General features: G+C 33.1%; 1 pseudogene; it reads left to right on the top strand.

Moving 5' to 3' along the window:
• Positions 1-6,526: 6,526 nt before the first annotated feature.
• On the top strand, positions 6,527-7,949 carry LOC120188883 (annotated as a pseudogene).
• Positions 7,950-10,000: the final 2,051 nt, after the last annotated feature.

Genomic DNA, 10,000 nt, shown 5'->3' on the forward strand with positions numbered 1-10,000 from the left:
CGTGACTGCAATCGCAATTTAATTCCCTGGTTACGACTAAGTTCTATCATTTTCATTTGGATTAGGTTATAATGATTAAAGGGTGTTGTTTTTCTTACACGTTCTGGGTTCAACCAATGACATCGGTAAGAGTGCGTGTTCATTGTGAATTGATTGAGACAATTTTAAATAAATATTATTTTTCAATTGCCTTAAATTAATAAAAAAATATTTAAATAAAATACTAAAAAACGGATCTTCAAATTAAAAAAGAAAAGAAAAACATGATAACTCATAGAGAACCGATAATGCCGGCCGAAAAATAAAATAAAAAACAAAAACACAACATTATTCGGGAATTTTGGATGCATGCATATTCATCTTCTTTGGACATAAAGGTCGGCTTCACCAGTCTAGTTCATGTCTGTTTTGTACGAAATTTCTTTAATGAATAATAAAAGTTAAAATAATACAATTAAAACCTTTTCCAATAACTACATGGCGTTTTCAATGAAAAATTTTTATTCAAATTTTAAAAACAATAGTATAAATTATAAAATAAATTTAAAATATATTAAAACATAAATAAAACTTTAGTGTGTCTCATCATCGACAATATTTCAAAAACAATTGTCTTTAGCAGCACCCAATGGACATTCCTACTTGATCGATTCATGCATGTTTATAGGCAGTCATATTCACCCAACCAATATTGAAATTTGGAAACTATATATTATATGTTTGGAATCCATAAAAGCTGATCAACTACATTGTTGAGTGCTGTCACATAAAGTCTATTATCATCTCTGAATTGACTAATGATAAAAGTGTATATAGTTGTTGGGATGCGTTTACCCATTGTGAAATTATGCTAGTTCTACAAGATTCTCAATTTGGGGTTTAGGCATAAATAATTTTTCCATTTGCTCGCATGCCATATATGTCTTGTTTGTTTTACAAAATGGTCCTCTTATTCTCGAAAAATATTGTAAATGCTAAATTAATTCTCAAATAATGTAACATCTCTTACTTGCTAGAATGTTCGGATCAGATAGAGGGTTACAAGTTATTAGTTAATTAATCTTTAAACAAATTCAATATGGCTTCAACTTAGGTTCAATCAAATGCACTACTAAATCAAGTAATACATCAATATCTTTACTCAAAAGCAAACATAGCTTCGACCGTCAAGACAAAGTATGTAAAATTGCAAATTATGCTTTGATTGATCTGGTGTTTAAAATGCAGAGTGAGTATAATCTAATAGCTCAACCTTGAAACCCAATTTCCTTAGTGTGCGGATCTGTCATTTTCTTCACCCTCATTGGGACAACTGTTTTGCCTTTTCTATTGGCTTTTTATATATGAAGGCCACCTAAGTTTATTATTGAAAGACAATAATTGTTTCAATTGTCAGCTAATTAAGATATTCAAGTTGTTCATCACTCGTCACAAATAATAAGAAAAAGAAGAAAAGAATGATTCAAGGATTCCCACATTACAGAGTGGGACAAGCTATCTTTAATTTAAAATTCAATGTAAAATGCTCATTGCAAAGCTCTTCCATCTGACAAATCCCACAGGCTTGTTTCTCAAACTCAAAATATGAAAAAAGCATCCGAAACCAAAGAAAGAGATGAAGCAGCGGCATTGGATATATGGGATTGTGGCAGCCCTTTGTATGATTCATATGAATTGGTATCACTCAGTCATCAAATCGAGAGGCATCTGATGAAATTCCCTTCCCTTGGTGGCTCCAACATGATGAACACCAGGATTTCTCCTTGGCAAGATGTCACCCCGGCCATCATTGCGGATTCTACCAGCAATATGAATGGCAGAGCCAAGGGATCTTCTTCTTCTCTAAGAAGAAGATTGGGAGAATTTCTGGGGAGTAAGATTTGGAAGAGAAGAAAGGTTTGTTCAAAGGAGGGACAAGTTGCTACTTTTGCAAGATGTAGATGATATACGTAGATAAATATGTAATAAATTAAAACCACTGCAGATGTAACTACTTAAAATTTAAGACTGCTGGGAAGAACAATACTCTTTTTTTTTCCCTTTTTTGAATAGAAAGAGGAAACAACCTTAAATGTTTACAGAGACTTAAAGTGGGGGGGACCTAACACATCCCGATCAACTAAAGGTAAAACAGCATCAGGAGCAACAGAGAAGGTGAGCAGCGTGTGATCTTGGGTGGGACGAAGCTTGGCCATTAAATGGGCCACCATATCTGAAAATTTTTCATTTTTATTTATTGTTCATTTTTTTTTCTTTTATCATTCTCGTGATTTTGTGGTAGTATTTGTTTTCTTTATAATCTGGATAAAATTCACACATATCTTCTAAATAATGTTACTCAAACTTGAATTATTTAGAAAGAATATATATTATCGTTTATTACTGAAATCACTCATTTAATTTTTTATTTGTTCTTTTTTTTAGTTTCTGATTTTCAAGAATGATACGTCAATTCTTTTTTTATTTATCAATCAAAAGTAATTTTTGAATATGGTAAAAATATTGTTAGAGTTTTATAAATTAAAGGCTTAATATAAAAATAAGTGTCTAAACTATACCTAAAGTTAATTTTAGGTACATAAAGAATTTTTCGTTAAAAATAGGTATCTACCGTTTCCAACGTTACTTTGAGAATTTTTATTTAAAATACAAAACATAAAATATAATTATTTTTAAGAAAATACCCAAAAATTTCTCAAATCTTAAAATAAAATCTCAAAACTTTGAAAACCTTAATTTTAATCTCTATACTAACATCGGTCGTCGCCCTTTGCTATTGTCGTTGCCATCTACCGAACCTAACCCCGACCACGCCTCCACCTGACGACTAGCCACCTAATGAACAACCACCGGCAAACCTCAAATCACAATTTAAACCTGACGAAGACAAGGGTAAAACGTAAGCTTTGCACAACACCACAGGGTCCAACGGTGTGATCGGCGACAAGGAAGACGACGACCAAAAAAGAAGATTGAAATGACGACGCCAGTGTCGGTGGTAAGGGAGAAATAAGGATTAGAGTAAAGGATTTGAGGTTTTTTTTTTATAATTTTAGATAAATTAGGAGTTTTTTATATATATAATAAAATTTTTAAGAACAAACTTTTTAAAATTACTAGAACGTGACATGTGTCGCTTAACGAATTTTTTTAATGGCAGTTACATCCTAGAAACTTAAAATTGTAGTGTTTATAATGTTAAACACATATTTTTAATGAAAAATTATTTAGGCACCTAAAGTTAACTTTATATTTGATTTATGCATTAAGCCTAAATTAAATTTCATTTCATTTCGGTTTAAAAAAGTTCACATTATGATTATTCAATGAAGAAATAAAATGGAGAGAAGAATAAAGATTAGTTGTAGATGCAAAAACTGTGGAAATATTATATTTGTACAACGAATAAATATTTGGCCGTAGAATAAAGATTCTGCTAATTGTGGATTTGCCTCAAAGAGCATCTGCGAACTTTGTGAGGACAGGAATTTTGAGATTTTAGGGGAGTTAACGTTGAAGAGTTGTGGGTCGAGGACGCTGAGAGGGAAATCATGGCTCATACTGGCAAAGGAGGGTGAAACTCTTTTTGCAAATATTGTCAAGACTTTCAAGGAATCAGAGGAACATGGGAAAAGTAACATTTCAGTTAACGGCCATCTTCTACAGGAAAGTTCCGAGAGCGGCTGCGTAATGAATTCGTAAGAATTGCACAGTTTTCTCGTTGTTACCAAAAGTTTTTATACTTTGATTAATCAAAAGCAGAGATAAAACCATTGTCGCACAACTGGTTGTCTGAACATAAACATTCTAAATTATCGATGTCTATAACTGTAAGCTGCATTTGTATATATAATGTAAATTACCCTTCATTCTACCACTTTGTTTACTGAATCAGATTTGTGTCCTAAACTTTCCCCACTGAAATTTTAAAATCAGAAAAAATCGATTTCTTATCAAGGGAAGAAGATGATGGTAGTGAAGATGCAACATGTCAAGTTACTCCGGTTCCTTGTCCTAATTTCCCAAGGAAGAAATGGTGGGCAGTTATCGATGACATTCAAAATCCTGTCCTGTAACCATGGCAAATTGTTCCTTTGCATTCATTTCTGTCTCAGGCACAATTTATTAAATACATTCAAGTTTCACCGAGCAAATTGTAAAACAAGCAGAACTGATGTTATTCAACTAAAAAGTTATGTTTCACACAGCTACCTATGCATTTGCCGGCTAATGCCAAAACCAAGAAAGCAGCTGTGATCTTCTTTCTACTCCGTCGATAACGGAGTTTCCGTCTTCTTCTTGGGCTTAAGATAAGGATCCTTCAAATATTCAACGTTTCTTAGACTGTGAAACACCCCTCTACACGAATTCAGACATCAAAAATGCCTAGACACTTGTATCAGAAAATTTTTAATTATATGAACAGTTTTTATATACTGCCGTACCCTATACTCTACATGGCATTCTTTCAAATAATCCTCCATAGCATGATAGACCAAGGGGTGCAGGGCGGTCGCACCCCTAGAAATTTCAAATTACTATATAATTTAAATATTTATTATATTTTGAAGACTAATTTAGTACTTTCATAAATTTTGTAATTTTGTATCTTTAAATTTTTAATAAAGGTTGACATCCCTTAACATAAAATCTTCCCTTACATTCAACCCATATTTCTACATCTGGGAGCGGGTAATCTTCAAAATAATAGAGCACTTTTTAAGTATACTTAATGATCATCTTCCTAACTCTACTGGCAGTCAGAAATTATTCATTCAAAATCAATTTCGAAACCTAATCATGACTAATATTAATTGAAATATGTAATACTTAATCGAAACTAGGGTTTATAAATAGAAGGAAAAAGGCAAAAGAAATTAAGTCAACGAAGAGTAGATGGGTAGCAACGGTGGCTCCCACGATTCCGCCGAGGATTAAAAGTGGGCCTGTTAGCAAACTCCATCTTCGGTAAATCATGTCTCCCCTTTTCTCCCTCTCCCACCAGTTTCAGCTTCTTCTTCCTTCATCTCCCCGGCTTCCAACTCGGTTGCCTTTAAGGAGACCAGCTCAGCTGAGGCAGTGCTGTGGTGGGCCCAAAGTAAGGCTTTGCTGGGCTCAGTTGGGGTCGAATCTGGCCATGATTTATAGGCCTTCTCCAATTGTTTCCTTTCAATGGCCCAATCTCATGCTTTAATTGGGATGTGTCCCAATGCCTAATAATTTAATGATTTAATTTTTAAATATTAAATATTTATTAAATTATTTTGGAATGAGTATAATTTGAAAGAATATATAAGTTTTAAAAATTAAAATTATTATTATATCATATTATTATTTTCGTTAAATCAACGATTAAATATAACGACATGAACATCAAAATAAAAATAAAATATAACATTAAATATAATTTTATATAACGATAATTTAGTGATAAAAATAAACAAAATATCACATAGATAGATAATGTACTCAAACAAAAATTTTGAGGATGGAGCTGACGAAATTTTGTATTTAATTATAGAGATTCATTCAGATTTATTTTCTACAAAATTAGAGCTATAATTGTGTTGGTTGCTTGCCTTCACGTTTTGGGTCACCTCTTACAATTTTTTAACCGTAACTTCGTGTTCAAAAACAGATTAGAAAATGAATTTATAAAATATTAAAAAATAATTTTATAAAATTTTAAAAGAAGTAAAAATAGATTACTAATAAAAAATATATAAAAATCTAAAATATAACTGAATTTAATTTTTTTTTTAAAGGACGAGTACTTTCATTCAATCAATTCTATTTATCTCTGCATGAGTCGAAAGAGGTATGTATTCCATTTGTTTTATACGTTGGACAAATAAAAAATATTAATTTTCAATTATAGAGGAATATATCAAGTGAACGAAAACGTGTTAATACCTGACCAATTCACGAGTATCTCTCATTTTTTATAAGACTGTTGTAATTTTAATCATTTTTGATATGTTAAATAAATATAGGATAAATATTTATTATTTTATTATTTTTCTTATAATATTATGAAGTGTTTTATTATGAATTTTTTTACAATATCGTTTAAGGTTTAATTGACAATAAATTTCAAATTTAATCTGGAACGATTTTTCTCTTTTTCTTTAGAAAATAATGTTGAGCCTGGATAATGATTTAGAGTTAGTAGATGTCTCCTCTTTCTTTCTTTCTTTCTTTTTCATATGGAAAAAAATTATTTAGAATGGAACTCAAAAATGTCAACCAAAATTAAAATATAATAGATAATTTAATAAAAAAATATTATTACTAAACATAACAGCAACCTTTGACATTTATTAAAAAAAGGACAGAAAATTCGTCCAAATCATAGAACAAAATAAAATAAATTAAATGAGACAACTATTATTATTAACATAATCCTCATGCTTTCCATACATGTATGTATGCATATATGTATCCCTTAAATCTCAATGAAATATCATATAAAAAAGAAAAGGAAGGCAAGAAAGAGTTGAGTAGTTTATATTCCTTTTCATTTGGCATGGCAGAATCACAAACACCCCATATAGCCATTCTGACGAGTCCAGGGATGGGTCATCTGATTCCACTAGTCGAGTTCGCCAAGCGACTCGTCCACCAACACTGCTTCACTGTCAGCTTTGTTATCCCCACCTATTATTCTCCTTCTAAACCTCAAAAATCAACCCTTGATTCTCTTCCAACCTCCATTTATCATAGTTTTCTTCCTCCTGCTGACTTGAGTGACCTCCCAGAGGACTCGAAGATCGAAACCACTATTTCTTTAACCGTGTCTCGCTCCCTTTCTTTCCTTCGGGATGCTTTGAAATCTCTGGTTGCGAAAACAAAGCTTGTTGCTTTGGTCGTTGATCTTTTCGGGACCGACGCATTCGATGTCGCTAGAGAATTCGACGTATCGCCCTATATATTTTTCCCTTCCACGGCCATGACCTTGTCTCTGTTCCTTTACTTACCAAAGCTCGATCAGATGGTTTCATGCGAGTATAGGGATATGCTAGAACTGGTGAGAATTCCAGGGTGCATAACTATTCACGGAAAAGAGTTACTTGACCCGACTCAAGAAAGGAGAAACGATGCTTACAAGTGGCTAATTCATCATAGCAAGAGGCATAGATTAGCAGAAGGAATTATGGTGAACAGTTTCGTAGAGTTGGAAGCAGGAGCAATAAATGTTTTGCAAGAGAAAGAACCCAGTAATCCTCCGGTTCAGTCGGTTGGTCCACTTGTTATTATTGATCCAACTCGTAAATTTGATGGATGGGATTGTTTGAAGTGGCTGGATGATCAGCCTCATGCGTCGGTTTTATATGTCTCATTTGGAAGCGGCGGAACCCTGTCTTATAACCAGATAAACGAGTTGGCTGGCTCTCGGGTTGGAAATGAGTGAGCAACGATTCTTATGGGTCGTGAGAATCCCAAATGATACGGTTGCAAACGCTACTTATTTGACAATAGAGAAACAAAAGAAGCCTTTTGATTTTCTACCAAAGGGGTTTCTGGAGAGAACCAAAGGACGGGGATTAGTTGTGGCATCGTGGGCACCACAGGCTCAAGTGCTGAACCACGGGTCTACCGGTGGGTTTCTGATCCATTGCAAATGGAATTCACTTCTGGAAAGCGTTGTTAATGGGGTGCCTTTGATCGTATGGCCCCTTTACGCCGAACAAAGATGAACGCTTTGATGCTAAGAGAGGATATCAAAGTTGCACTGAGACCTAAACCAGAAGAAAACGGCGGCTTAGTTTGCAGGGACGACATCGCAAAAGTTACGGAAGGTGAAGAAGGGAAATGTGTTCGAAATAGAATAATAGACCTCAAGGAAGCAGCTGCTAAGGTACTTGGTGGCAATGGGTCTTCCACCAAGGCACTCTCCGTGTTGGCTAATAAGTGGAAGAATCAGGCAGGCATCTAGAAACCCAGCCGCACCCATTTTCATTGTTTTTATGTACCGTAAATTTATAGTAATTGTTTTTCATTAGCTTGAAGCATGTGTCTTGAACGTTAAAAATGGAGATGGAGAACGAAACTATCTTTACCTTTTGAGCTCAGGGTAAATTTTTTTAAACATTTAATATTTTTTTATTTTTTTATTTTTAAAATTAACTAATCCAATATAAAATATAATATTTATAACCGTTTATTATGTAAAATTAACCACGTGTTAACATATTATTGGTCAGAATATTTACAAGTTTTTAACGTTGTTAATTTAAAAAAAATGTTAATGGAACCGAACTTTTAAAGATCACAGTTGATAAAAATTAAGGACCAAAAAATTGAATAAAATTTTATTAATTTATTTATTATAATGTGTTAAATTCGTCAAATAAAAATTTTTAATCTCTAATTGTAACACCCCAACCCGTACCCTACCCGAATACGAGTATGAGGTGTCACATTGACTTTTCATACTTTGACTCTTGACGGAAATCAAGGAAATTTTAAACTTTCATTAAAATAACATTGTTACTTTATATAAGTTAACCAAAACAAGACAAAACCAATCAGAGCATTCGTAACTAACATTTTTCTTACATGCCAATACACTATACACAATCAAAATATATATTTTATCAGTTACTTCTGATCTGATCTTCTAGCAATGATGTTGTTCTTGCCACCCCTATTTCTGCTCTTCTTGATTCTTGGTACCTACGTGTAAATCACTTACACGCTAAGTCACAGACTTAGTGAGGCATAAAATAAACATATAACAATAATATCATGAACATACACTACTATCAATCCACTAGGACACTGCAATGCACATGTAGATACCACATTATGACATATGAGTATGATATGCATGAATGAACAATTATGTTTCATAAGAATTTCCTTTAGTTTATCTTTGGATGCCCATGTATATTATTGAGAACAGGAGGTACGTGAGCACATAGAGGTTGTGCACAATGCTGTCACCACAGCTCGAATAAAATCCCACTAGGGGCACTGAATATTTGTCCCGAATGACCACTATGTCCCGAAGGACCACTGATTATCCCTCGACTCTTGGCATGTCAATTATACCTACAGCTCTCATATTAAATAACATGGGCTTAAATTTAATTACATTTCTTATACTTATATCACTTTTATCACTGTTCATGTAAACACATAAGTCACTTCATATACACACATATGATCACTTCCATTATTTCATATTCGTGGATTGATTCTCTTATAATAACATTCATTCATATAACATCATGTTAAAGCATAAATGAATTATGTATGAAATCACTATAACATCAATACATATATAGGTATGCATGTGCATGAATATGAAATCATAAGTTCAACTATAACAGATAGACTCATCGCAAGTCTTATCTCAATACAATTCCATCTAGGATATGCACTCACCTTGGCCTTGCTTGTTTTGACTCGATCCTAATCCTTCGTTTGTTCCGGAACAAAATTACGTTCTAAATCTACATAGTAATACATTGATACATATCAGTATACTAATTGATATATTCTAAACTATCACTTCTTAGACTAAAATAAAGGCTAATTTCATATCTTAATGAAGGTATGTATCGATGCACTCTACAGTGTATCGATGCATCCCTTAACGTGTGCATCGATGCACTACCTGTGCATCGATACACAAATTACATTCGATGTTTTCTTCTTAAGGGTTGTATCGATGCACTACATGTGCATCGATGCACTCATTGCATTCGATGTTTATTTATTTAAGAGTGCATCGGTACACATTTAAGATGTATCGATGCACACAACCCAGAATTTTCACTTTGAGCACGAAAATCACTTCATTTTCAGCTCAACACTTCATATTTCATCTCCTTTTATATTCTTAACTTTTATACACCTAATTAAACTAATTAATACCCATTCAATACCTCTTAAACTTCAAAATCCAATCCTCCACATAGAAATCAAGAATCTCACTCAAATTCCAACATGTTCTAAATCTAATTCTAACACTTCGTATGTCTTAATTAAGTCG

This window comes from Hibiscus syriacus, unplaced genomic scaffold (genome assembly GCF_006381635.1).
Source record: "Hibiscus syriacus cultivar Baekdansim isolate YM2019G1 unplaced genomic scaffold, ASM638163v2 tig00116951_pilon, whole genome shotgun sequence".
Lineage (NCBI taxonomy): Eukaryota > Viridiplantae > Streptophyta > Magnoliopsida > Malvales > Malvaceae > Hibiscus > Hibiscus syriacus.